We start from the raw sequence: 12457 nt of genomic DNA on the forward strand, positions 1-12457 counted from the left end.
GTGACCCGATCCTGAAAAGAAACATAAGATGGAGAAAAAATAACATTACAATTCAGGTTTTGGGTGAGTTTGCTAACAGATAGAAGATTTGAAGGAAATGAGGGCATAAAAAGAACATCAGACTTGGCATTTTCTGAAAAGAAGTTAGTTCTTCCTACTCCTGTAACCGGAACAAGAGAACCATTTGCAATTGAGACAGGGGTTTTATTAGATACATCATGATAAGAGGTTAAACCGTTTTTATTTCTAGTCATATAGTCTGTAGCCCCTAAATCAATAATCCAACCACCGTCATTAGAAGAAAGACTTGATTGGAGAGCACATAGATTACCTGTGTCACGAGTAGCATCCTGTGTGGAAGAAGAGCCATTTTTAGCAAATTGTTGAAGAAGTTGGGCGAACTTTTCAATAGTAATTTGAGTATCAGCGGTCTGAGCAGATGAAGTTCCACCTTTTCTATTGTGATTGGGTCTTAAGTGATGATACTTCTGCCAACATCTATCAATAGTGTGCTTTGTTTTGCCACAATGATTATAGCGTAGAGAATGTCTGTTGGCTTGACTTTTTTCACATACACTATTTCCATCATATTCTCCCTTTCCAGGGACATTATTTCTAGCTCTTTTGATATGTTCAAAGTTTGGCTTAGTTGAAACAAAAGCAGATTTTTCATTTTCTTCAGGTTCATACTTTGTTTCAACACTCATAATTTTTTTCCGAGTTTCTTCCTTCATTAAGGCGGCACAAACTTTAGACAAACTTGGCAGTTCGGAAGAAAGAATAACTTGGCTCCTAACCTGCTCATATTCAGGTTTTAAAGCACGCAACAGTTGAAATTTTTTCTCTTGTTCGGCCCTCTTTTTTAACTCGGCAAGATTAGTGGTAATAGGACAATAGATATTCAATTCATCCCACATAGGTTTTAATGTGGCAAGAAGTTCAGTTATAGTCTTATTTTTTTGATTAACTTGAGAGATTTCTTGTTTTAGTTGAAATATTCTTGCAAAATTATCTTGGTGCCCATAAATCTCAATAATGGCAGCCCAAAGCTCTTTAGCATTCTCTGATTGTGTGAAAATTTCGGCTATAGCGGGCTCCATAGAATTTAAGATCCAAGACATAACTAATTGATCATTGGTTTGCCAATCATCAAAATTAGGATCAGTGATTTTGGGAATTTCCTTCTTCCCATTTATGTAGTCTAATTTTCATCTCCCACCAAGGGCTAACGATGCAGTTCTAGACCAAGACACATAGTTTAGCCCATTGAGGGGAACCGAGGTAAGTTTTATTCCAGTATTATGTTCATATTCATGAACAATATTTTTACCCTTGGATTGATCACCCATGATTCACAAATTTAACAAGAATAAAAGAGCGAATGTACCAATAACGATGCGTCAGAAGAAGACACCCTCTAAGAGCACCAAAGCCTCCACTTATTTTTACCCTTTAGAAGTTGGCAACAAGATACACTCTTCTTGTGACCCGTGCCTTTCAAAAAATATTGTTACGCCACCGATCATCTGACAATACAAGTCTGCCCAAGAGTCTTGAAAAACTTAAACCAGTGAGAAGTCTCGGGGTAAAGAGGGGAGCTAAAGATGAAAATTGAGGGTATAATTATCAAATAAAGAGGGGCATGAATTAATGGCTTGCAACTGCCTTGGGCAGAAATTAGGGTGGAAATAAATTAATGGGGTTGTAATGATGGGAATAAATTAATGAATTAAAAAAAGGATTCACGTAAGAGAGGGTTGAAAAAAATCTTGCCTCGTTCATAGAGATAAAATAACTTGATATAATAAAATAACCTTAGCCCTTCTTGTCTTTCACCTTGAAGAGACAAGAGTGCTAGCGGAAGAAACAAAATTGGATGTAACAGAAGTTTTGTGGGATAAGCAACAAAAAATTGGTTTTGTGAGGGTTGCAGAAACCCACTTTGAAGTGGTTTTGAAAAAAAAAATCAGCCTCACAGCAACGATGAGATTGGTGTACAGCAGACAACGGTGAGGGCCATGTTAGGGTTCTAGAACAAAAATAAGGTTATCTTTGGAGAGTTGCAGAAACCCACTTTCAACAGAAGTATGGCTATGGAGAGGGCGCAAAGGTTATAGCGGCTATGGATCTTGCTCTGATACCATGAAGACATTGACAATCACACAACACAACAATTTACGTGGTTCGGCAGTGCCTACTCCACGGTGAGATCTCTCCTTTGTTCTTTCATTCATAGGAAAAATAATACAAGTCTAGAAATAATATATAGAAGAAGATGTAAAGGGCATGCCACAATTACTCAATCAAATCCCATGAGATTTACCCAATCTTCCATTTTAGAGATCAAGTAAATCTTCCAAGAGTAGAAACGAGAGTGCAACGGTACAGAGGTAAAATGGCAAATGGTGAGAAAGGCAAGACCAGCTTGCACATTCCAACAAGTACCCTATCTATATTAATCCAGTGCATAAATTAAATTGTTCATTTTTAAGAGGAATTGGTAAAAAGGATAGACTGAAGAGGCATTCGTGTTTAATTCTCCCACCCTCAGTCATCCTGGTAACATCTGTAAGATCAATTGGTGTACCCTAAGCCATGGATTCGTGGACCCATTCATTTCTAGAACGTCTCCAACTGAGCCAACGACATGGGTCTTGAATCCTCTAGTAAAGCAAAAGGGGCTAGTGGGGAATGCCCAATATTTTTGGGACTGAAAGATGACAGATGGAACAGTGACCCTAAACATGTTTTTCAACGAGATAATGATCTATGATGCAATTTATCTTCTGTAAGAATCCAATTGCTGATAACTAACAAGATAAAGGGAGTAGTCCTAGGTGTTTGCTATTTCTCCTTTCAGATGGAAATTGTCTATGACCTGCTTTTTCCAACTTGCAAGACTTAATTATCTCACAGGCGAGATCTGTGATGGCTCTCTTGCCCAAAACACTGTATTTTCAATTGGAAGTCAGTTCCTTCTGGTAAACTTCTATGTGCAGAATCATTTCAATGGCAACTCTGAGGTCATTGTCATTCCAACTATTTACATTAATAATACATCAATATTTTGTCGAGTAACCACTGTTTGTTTTAGCATTCTTTTATTGGATTCTTTATGATAAAACAGACATAAAGGTGGTTTTGACTATACACCCAGATTGCAATTTTTGGGTTCCTGAAAGTTATGCTCGTTTTCTAAGAAACTACAGTCTTTTGATGTTGATCACTTTTTAAAGATAATTTGACGAAGTAGTTCCCGCTACAAATATAACCAAGAATAGTACTACATCAACTTTCGCCAGATTAGTTTTAACAATTTTCTTAGTCCCTTGTAAAAATCAAATGCGCAACTTTTCCCGCTTGTTATGATTTTTTTTTTTTTTTTTTTTTTTAATTTGTGTGAGTGTGAATGTATGCCTGCGTGCATGCGTTTCTTATATAGAATTTCTAGATTGCCAATTAGAAATTGTTGAACAATTACTAATACATTCTAGGAAACAGTGACCTCGTCTCAATTCTGGATGGAAGACCCTAACCTAACTGAAGTGCATCAGGAATATAAACCATTTGACAACTCTCGGGACAAAAAAATGTTTGATTACTTCATTTGTATAATCATTACTAGCAAGGGTGATCAATCTCAAATGAGTGCCTTCAGTGACATGGGCACTTTTGTCTCTTCTTGTATAATTATATGTATTTTTAACTCAGGACATCTCTTTCTGGGGCACCCTTGCGCTGGCATTTCAAACTCTTGGTGTGGTCTATGGTGACATGGGAACAAGTCCGTTATATGTATTCAGTGACGTGTTCAGCAAGGTGCAGATAAAATCAGAAGTTGATGTCTTGGGGGCTTTATCGTTAGTGATGTACACAATTGCACTTCTCCCTTTTGCAAAATATGTTTTTATAGTGCTCAAAGCTAATGATAATGGTGTGAAGGTACGCATTTATGAATCTGAACATATTCTTTTGCCTCCAAATTGTTTATATCCCCGTAGTCGAATTGTCAAGACTATTCTGTATAGAGTAACTTTTTCTGTATTTTCCCATGTATTACTCTGTATTTGTGATTATTGTGTTCATTGACCCAAGTATGGCACAGAGCCTGAAATACGATACTGTAACTGCAGGAGGTGCCTTTGCCTTATATTCATTGATTTGCAGATATGCGAAAGTAAATTTACTGCCAAATCAACAGCGTGCTGATGAACAAATCTCAAGTTTCCAGCTCAAACTGCAGGAGGTACCTTTCCAACTCCTGAGTTGGAAAGGGCACTGAATATAAAAGACAGCTTGGAACGGAGATCCTCTTTAAAAACCCTTTTGTTGCTCTTGGTTCTGATGGGCACTTCCATGATCATTGGAGACGGCATTCTTACTCTGGCAATGTCGGGTAAATTGAATGCTCCTTATGTAGTTGCACATTTCCTAGTTGTCTATCTTCTACTTGGATCTCATTAAGGCACATGGTCCTTTTCCATTGTAGTTATGTCTGCTGTCAGTGGCCTGCAGGGTCAAATTCCCGGATTTAATACAGGTTGTTTGGCTTATTTTTTTCATTCATTTTTTGTCATTTATGTCTTTATGTCAATGCCATTTATATCGTTTAGTCAGGGATCCTTATTGACCAGTTTCTAATCTATGATGTGAATTGATTTACTCTGTTGTTTACAGATGCTGTCGTACTTGTTTCAATTGTAATCCTCGTGGCATTATTCAGCGTGCAGAGGTTTGGGACTAACAAAGTTGGTTTCATGTTTGCTCCTGCACTGGCACTTTGGTTCTTCTCTCCGGGATCCATTGGAATGTACAACACAATTACATATGATATCACTGTTCTGAGGGCATTCAATCCAGTTTATATCTATTTATTCTTCCTGAAGAACAGTAGAGAGGCATGGTTTTCTCTTGGCGGTTGTGTTTTGTGCATTACAGGTTATCTCTATAAATTCCTATTTATGTTTGTTTCTTCACAAAGTCTCTTTTCAAAACCACCTATTTGGATTATTCATTCTCTAAATTTACTCCATGAGATTCACTCTTACTGCTTTTGTTTATTTAATATTCTTTGTTACTTTGTACACTTATATCTAGTTATGGTTCCATGCACTCGTCAATTCCTAGTTTTCATTCAAATGTGTACCTGGTGAACTTGACTGTCTGAGTCTAATTTATTCCGTGAGATTTTCTCTTCTTACTTTTTTTTTAAATTTCAAATCCATTGTTCTGTGTACACCTATAGCTAGTTACTGTTTCATGCATTTCTGGACCCCAGTTTTAACATTGAAATATATCTGGTGAATTGGGTGCAAATCTTTGAATAATATTCCATTTTAAAAAAAAATCTTTGAATAGAATTCCGTGCAACTTATGGGGCATGATAAATGACTGGTTAGATGTAATAAACTACTGCTGTTCTTGGCATTTGTTTTTCTTACTCCGTTATAGCGTTAAATACTTCCATAATTTGTTTGTTTGATTTTCCTTGCACGGTCCTGTCACATCTTTCTATCTTTGGCTTGATGGGTTGTTTGACCTTCTTGAGGAAAAGATTCCTATATGACTTGGTGATGTAGGATGATCGAAGGTTGAAATGATATTTAGCTTTGATACAAAAATTGACGGAGGATAGATCTATGGGAGGAGGATGAAGGAATATTTGCAATAGGAGGGATCTAAATTTCTGCAAAAAGTCTAACAACAGATCGTAAAAAGGATCGAACGGAACAATCCGACCGTTGGATTGACTTGACTCTTGGATATGTTGTAGGGGATATTATGGGAATGAATATATCCAATTTTAGTGCAAATCTGACCGTCCGATCGTAAATTGAGTGAAAATACAGAATCTGTAATTTTGGTCAATCGACGGTCCAAATCTAATTTCGGGATCAGATCCAAATGTTGGATTACTCCAGGTTTTGGATATGTGAGAACAACCTATAAGAAGTAACAAACGCAAAAGTTTGGCCTTGATCAGACTGTTGGATGGCCCGATTGGGGCTGATCTATAGAAATTGATTAAGAAATGGCTGATTTAGGGGGGGGGGGGGAAGGAAAAAGAAAAATGAATGAGAGATAGAAAGGAATGTTGGAATCTCACCGACCAAAAGACTACCATATGTTCCGATGCATTGCCCGTTATGGATACAAAGATGTCAGAAAGGAAGACCATCATGCATTCGAGAAACTTTTGGTTGAGAGCCTTGAGAAGTTCTTGAGAAGGGAGGCTCAAGAACTCGCACTGGAGGACACTTTAATGGAGATGGGATTCGACAGTGAGTCAATGAGGTCCAAGGAATCGGGGGAACCAAGCATTGTTCGGGAGCTTCAAATTCCATTAATGTCTGATGTGAGAACTGAAGAGGTGGGGAATACTAATTCAGAAACAACTGTCGCTCTGTTGCAGTCTAATGCGATGTCATCGGAAGAAAATGATATGGCTTGCAATTGTGGCTTGTTTTATCTTGCTTTTGATCGCAGGTTTTGATCGGACCTTGTTCGTTGATTTTCTACAGAAGTGCATTCGAGACCTATTTACAACTGCAAAGGTCCCCTCCCACTAACCTACTCTTCCATCCCATGCCCTAATCCCCCACCCTTCTCAAGTGATACAAGAAGTAAGAGCAATTAGGATTCAGAATCGATGTACAACACTTGCCCAATCCACTTTAAAGCTTCAACTCTGAAACAACTGGGAAGTTCATTGAAGACTTAAATAGATAGCAGCCTATGACTAAAAAAGGGCATTATGAGCTAACAATACTTTATTAGCGTAAGATTAACCAAAAGAAAAACCAATGCAAAGCAGCCTATGACTGAAACAGAGTGCTCAAAGCAGCCTGTGACGGAAACAAATGAAGATTTCTCTCAGCCTATTATGGCAGTAAAATCTAGAAAGGAAAAAACTGTTGGTTTCAGTACAGCAATGCGGTAGGAAAAATATTCCAACAGTGAGTCCAAATGAACATCAGAACTTGAAAATTTGAGGTCTGAACTCCTAAGACAAAAGATAGCATTTCAAGATATAGAAGACGGGAATTACACTTATGTTGGTGTTGGTGCTGGTTGGTTACTTTTACTTTTATGTTTAATTTTTGCACGATCAGATTGATTTGCCCGGCGGATTATCTTAACAAGAAGGTATATAATCAATACAGCTAATGTGATTAAGGCTTCATCAAGATGATTAAGAAATATCTTTTTTCATTCCCATCAGCCGTGGCTTCATGGCTTGGATTTCTTTTGTGAATTCCCATTTTTTCTAATAAACATTTCAATAATTTCTATCCCCCATCCTTCACATGAGGACTTTAAAACTGTTGGGGGGCTAAATTCTGATACATATCTTGGTAGGAGGGGATTAGGATGTATAACGCATATGTTTGAACAGCTTAACAACCATATGATACATCTAATGAGCCAAAACTAATCCCGAATTTATTTTTTTCACTGTGAGCAACCAAACAATTAGGTCATGTTCGTCTACACTCAATTTTCATTCACATGGAAAATTTCCACAAAAAAAAAACCCCCCATGTTTGTTTTTTTTTTTTTTTCAAGAATTTCTTATGATTTTTTATTAAAAATTCTTGCTAGAAAAATGGGTTGCGAAATTCAGAAATTTTGATTTTTGCGGAATTTTTTTTTCCAGAGTAGCCAAACATGTGGATCACTTATCTTGGTAATTGGGTTGAGTGAAACTCACCTTAAGACGTATATAAAATCAGCCCTCTAGATTATGATCTTAGGAAACGAATATAACAGCACCTCTATTTAAAGCATTATTCATGTATATATAAATCACAAATTACAAAACACATGGAAATTGTGTGCAACTAAAACATAGATAACATGCATGAAGAATAGACTGTTGATAATAATTAAGCAAGCATGATACATGATGAGAAAGGGGGTAGAGGCAGAGGATGAGTAGCCTGATTGATAAGCCCATCTAAACATTCATCTCATTTCTCACTTTCCGTTCTCGTCGGGCTATTGTGGACACTGTCATAAAGAATGTCAGGCTAACAAAATAAGGAATAATCATCATGCGCATCAACCACAACCCAATTACAATGGAGACGTGGTGCCAGTTCCCACACTGTAAGTAATCAAAGTGGAAATTAAAGCAGTCCATAAAGAGTACATCCGAGTGATACCATAAGACCCTCGTAGGAGGAGAGGGATATTCCATATCATGGATAGGATTAAGAAGACAGACGATGCAAAACCAATCGTATTTAAGAAGGTGCAAGCTGTGTAAGCATCACTATTGGTAATTCCCAACGATTGCCACCCCACTATAATCAGAAATATGGCTTGTATCCATTTTGTTGAATTCACCTTGCCAGACCCCACCAGGGGGGGCTTAGTCCGGCTTGGTAGGTCACCGTCGCAATAAGTATTGCCAACACCACTAGTGTGTCTCGTGCCTCATTTTCGTTCATCGGGTTTTCATTCCTTTCCATCGCTGCTCGAAGCATTCCCACGATTCTAACACTCTATATTGCTGGAAGCCACATCGAAGGCTGTTAATCCCTCCATGTTCATGGCATTTACGTCCATTCCAATGTTATGAAGCAAATATTTTATGGTCTACATGCATGGATGTTCAAGCTTTTAATTTAAACTTACATTATGATCAAGTCTTATATGGACTATATATACCCTGACTTCCTTTTAGAGAGGCAGAGGAAATTAAAGAAAAAAAAAGAAATTCTCAGCATTTTTTCCCCTTATATTGACTTAAAAACGATATCAATTATATTCCAGATGGTGAGGTTGGAGTTGGTGGGGTGAAATTTGATTAATTCGTTTTTTGTGGATTGTTTCCAAAATGTTTTTTTTTTTTCACTTCTGTGAAATTTTCAACCAACTAGACCTTGGAATCCCTTTTTCATTGCAAAACAAGATTTTCATATTTTTTTTTCGCAAATCCAAATGGCGCTAGGGCTATTCGAATAGAATATAGTTTTATAAGAGAAGATAAATTGTTAGGAATCCGTATATATTCGCAATGCAATTGATCTTCTTAGAGGGAAGATCGGCCTCTTGATCCACTTCGAGGGAACGATCAGTCCTCCTTTGTGCACAAGACACAATTTCAAAGATAATTTCTTCATTGATTTTCATTAACAATAACATCTACTTATATAAAGCACTCAAAAATAAACATAGAAAGATCTAGAAAGATCTTATTATAAGAACAGAAATAGCTAATTAGGGACTATCCTAATCTAGCCTAACTAATAAATATATCAAGATATGATCTCAGTCACTAAAATATCTAATTAATCTATTCCACTAAGCGGGACCCATCTAGGTACGTATCATTCGCACCCTATATTGGATAATTCGCACCTCAAGTTTACAAACTCGTCGCGCTCATTAACATCAACTAACTCTACCAACTTTTTTATGCACTCGAAAGTCAAAACGAATACGTTTGTGTTTACCACATAAGTGCAGAATTGATTCCCCACCATCTGTCAAGACCCGACTCGTTATAGCTTGGGCACTCACTAGCGCTTCCAAAACCTCAACTCGGCCTCTTATTGAAGTTGTATGGAGAGGAATCATTCCATCTCGATCAAGAACAAGACAAGTGTCAGGGTCTACTGGTAACAAATCTTTTACCATTGCTACCTTTAGAGGCAAATAGCCTTTGGAGTTTAATTGGAGAGCGAATTCCAATTTTCTGCTTAAAATCTCTTTGGCAAAACTGTCGTGTCCATAGAGAGATGCAACATGTAAAGAATTTCCTTCAACATCAATCACTTCACATTTATCTAGAATGCAACCGTTTTGTTTCAGAAGCAACTTTCCTGGCAGCGCTGCTTTGTAAACTTTATTCCACACACACACACTCTCTCTCTCTCTCTCTCTCTCACTCAGTGGTGTGTCTATTGAGTTGAACTGAGCTTTTATAGCAATTGTAAACTAACCGATGATGTAATTGGAAAACCTTTCTAATAGTACCAAAATCATGCCAAACGGATGAGATTTGATGCCTAAAAATTAGGCTACAAATAAAATGATGAAAATAATAGTTAAAATAAATAAATAAGAGACTTGTTCCATGCCAATGATCTGAATTTTCTTGTTGATTTTCATCTGCAACATTGATGATAGATTTATTTCTTTTGTCTATATTTCTAGAATTGCCAACGATCTTGTAGATTGATTGGCCAAATCAGGTGCCTTGCGGGATTCCATGTATATTGGGCAATCTTTGCCCGCCGACTTGCACTTGTAATCTTTTCTCTCTTTTAATGTTAAGATATGTGAGATCCACCGTTGGATTAGGTGTAGATCTCACCGTTAGATCTTCTTGTGGGAGATTAGGCAAATTGGTTAATGAGGCAACCCACTAGAATAGGCAGCTAGATTTAATTAGTAACTAGATTAGATTAGAATATTCCATCATTATCTCTTTCCATAGTCTGCTTGATCTCTTTCTATGTTTATCATGTATGAGCTCAATATAAGCACACCTTGAGCTCTATTGTAAATCAATCCAAGAATTAGTGAAATCTCAGAATTTTGTCATGGTATCAGAGCCAGCGATCCCCCGGCCCCATTATATCTAGGAACCCATGGCTTCCCGCTGCAAACTCGAACTCCTTTCTCCCTGTCTACTTCTCTCTTAGACCCTTCTACAAATAGCTTGTGGGCATCTCTTACAATTTAGAGATCTGCATCTCTAAATTGTTGCATCCCGTTTGCAACCTTGGAGTTGTGCCTTGGCCCTACTTCTGACTGTTCATCCATTGGAACCCTCGACAGAGGTACCCAAAGGCCATTCTTCTCAGTCCCCAACTTTCTTCTTTCTCATCTCTCATATTACGTATTGGTGAGTGAAGGATATGAAACAGAAACAAAAAAGAAAAGAAAAGAAAAGGTGTTCTTACTTTTGTTTGGGGAGGTCAGAAAAGACTGAGAGATAAAAAGCAAGAGAAGAGGGGTGGAAATTACATCGTAGTATTTTTCTCACACCACCCCATTTCATGTCTTTCAAATAATTTCTACACATGTACATGATATCTGCACCCCATTTCATCATCATTTCTTACCTTTATCTCTTTGCACTTTAGAACCACCTATATTTTTTTATCACATTCATCCCTTCAACATACCCCAAATGATAGTGGCACCCCTTTGAATTCAAATCCCAAGAAAGAGAAGATGTCATGTGCCACAATAGCACCCTTATTTTACTATGCACACATCCTTTTTTGTCATTAGCAATATTTACACTCCCATATTTGATATTTTCACCCCATTATTCTCTTGGAAACCACCACCTCGCCTTATCTAAGACCCCCAGATTTGATGCTTACACCCGCACTTTCTAAATCCGTAACATTCCTAGGCTTGTTAGAATGCTACTAATTTTTGCCGCATCATTTATCGTTCGTTGTCACTCCATCTTATTTTCTTTTTCTTTCAAACCCTTATCTCTCAAATCTTCTCCAATTTCAGTTGAGGTACCTTTCTTTAAGTGCGTGCCTGAAATATTGACTGATTTCTGTTGAGGTGCTTCATTCATTTTGAAGTGCGTGCCTGAAGGAGGATTTTTAGTTCCATGAGGATCGGTATTCAAAGCCGACCCATGCTATCTTGCCCATCAAGGCTCATTCTTGCCCATTCCGGCATTGGACCATTGTGACCCATTCTTGCCCATTCCGGCATCGGTCCATAGTGACCCAATTTACTCGCCCATCGAGGCTTGAGTCTTCTCTAGGATCTATGATACATTGGCTTTTATAAGCCCTCTTGGCGGCATATCAACAAGCTGCATTTCATCAACAACATCAGGATATTATAAGATCAAGGGAAATTCATCAGCAAAATTTGTCAGCGTGCTCAAATCATAGGATTCTATTTTCATATAGGGGATTTTTATTGTAATCAAACGTATATCGATTTTCAATCCCTATACGTTTGAGAGGGCATGTTAAGATATGTGAGATCCACCGTTGGATTAGATGTAGATCTCACCGTTAGATCTTGTGTGGGAGATTAGGCAAATTGGTTAATGAGGCAACCCACTAGAATAGGCAGCTAGATTTAATTAGTAAGTAGATTAGATTAATATATTCCATCATTATCTCTTTCCATAGTCTGCTTGATCTCTTTCTATGTTTATCATGTATGTGCTCAATATAAGCACACCTTGAGCTCTATTGTAAATCAATCCAAGAATTAGTGAAATCTCATAATTTTGTCATTTAATATAGTTATCTTTTGCTAAAAAAAAAACATGGTAGTGCTAACATCAATATTGTTTGCTCATTTCAATAACTTATTGTATTTAGTTGATAACGAATCTATTTTTTGATTTAAACTGACATTTTCAATATTTTTCAACTATCTGTAAATATTCCTATCTATAGGATTTGGGAAATATTGGCTTATATATCAAATTTATATGGGAGCAGTTTTTTGTATT

At 37.3% G+C, this 12457-nt stretch overlaps 1 pseudogene across 1 annotated transcript; it reads left to right on the top strand.

The window, feature by feature from the left end:
• Window positions 1-2717: 2717 nt before the first annotated feature.
• Window positions 2718-5194, top strand: LOC143878141 (putative potassium transporter 12; annotated as a pseudogene). Its single transcript, XR_013250883.1, has 6 exons — window positions 2718-2788; window positions 2861-2981; window positions 3712-3942; window positions 4106-4396; window positions 4490-4540; window positions 4678-5194. The product of XR_013250883.1 is annotated as a putative potassium transporter 12 (transcript).
• The last annotated feature ends 7263 nt before the right edge of the window (window positions 5195-12457 follow it).

The sequence above is a fragment of the Tasmannia lanceolata genome, unplaced genomic scaffold (assembly GCF_043159265.1).
Source record: "Tasmannia lanceolata isolate RefF3 unplaced genomic scaffold, GAP_Taslan_0.1 ptg000006l, whole genome shotgun sequence".
Taxonomy (NCBI): Eukaryota; Viridiplantae; Streptophyta; class Magnoliopsida; order Canellales; family Winteraceae; genus Tasmannia; species Tasmannia lanceolata.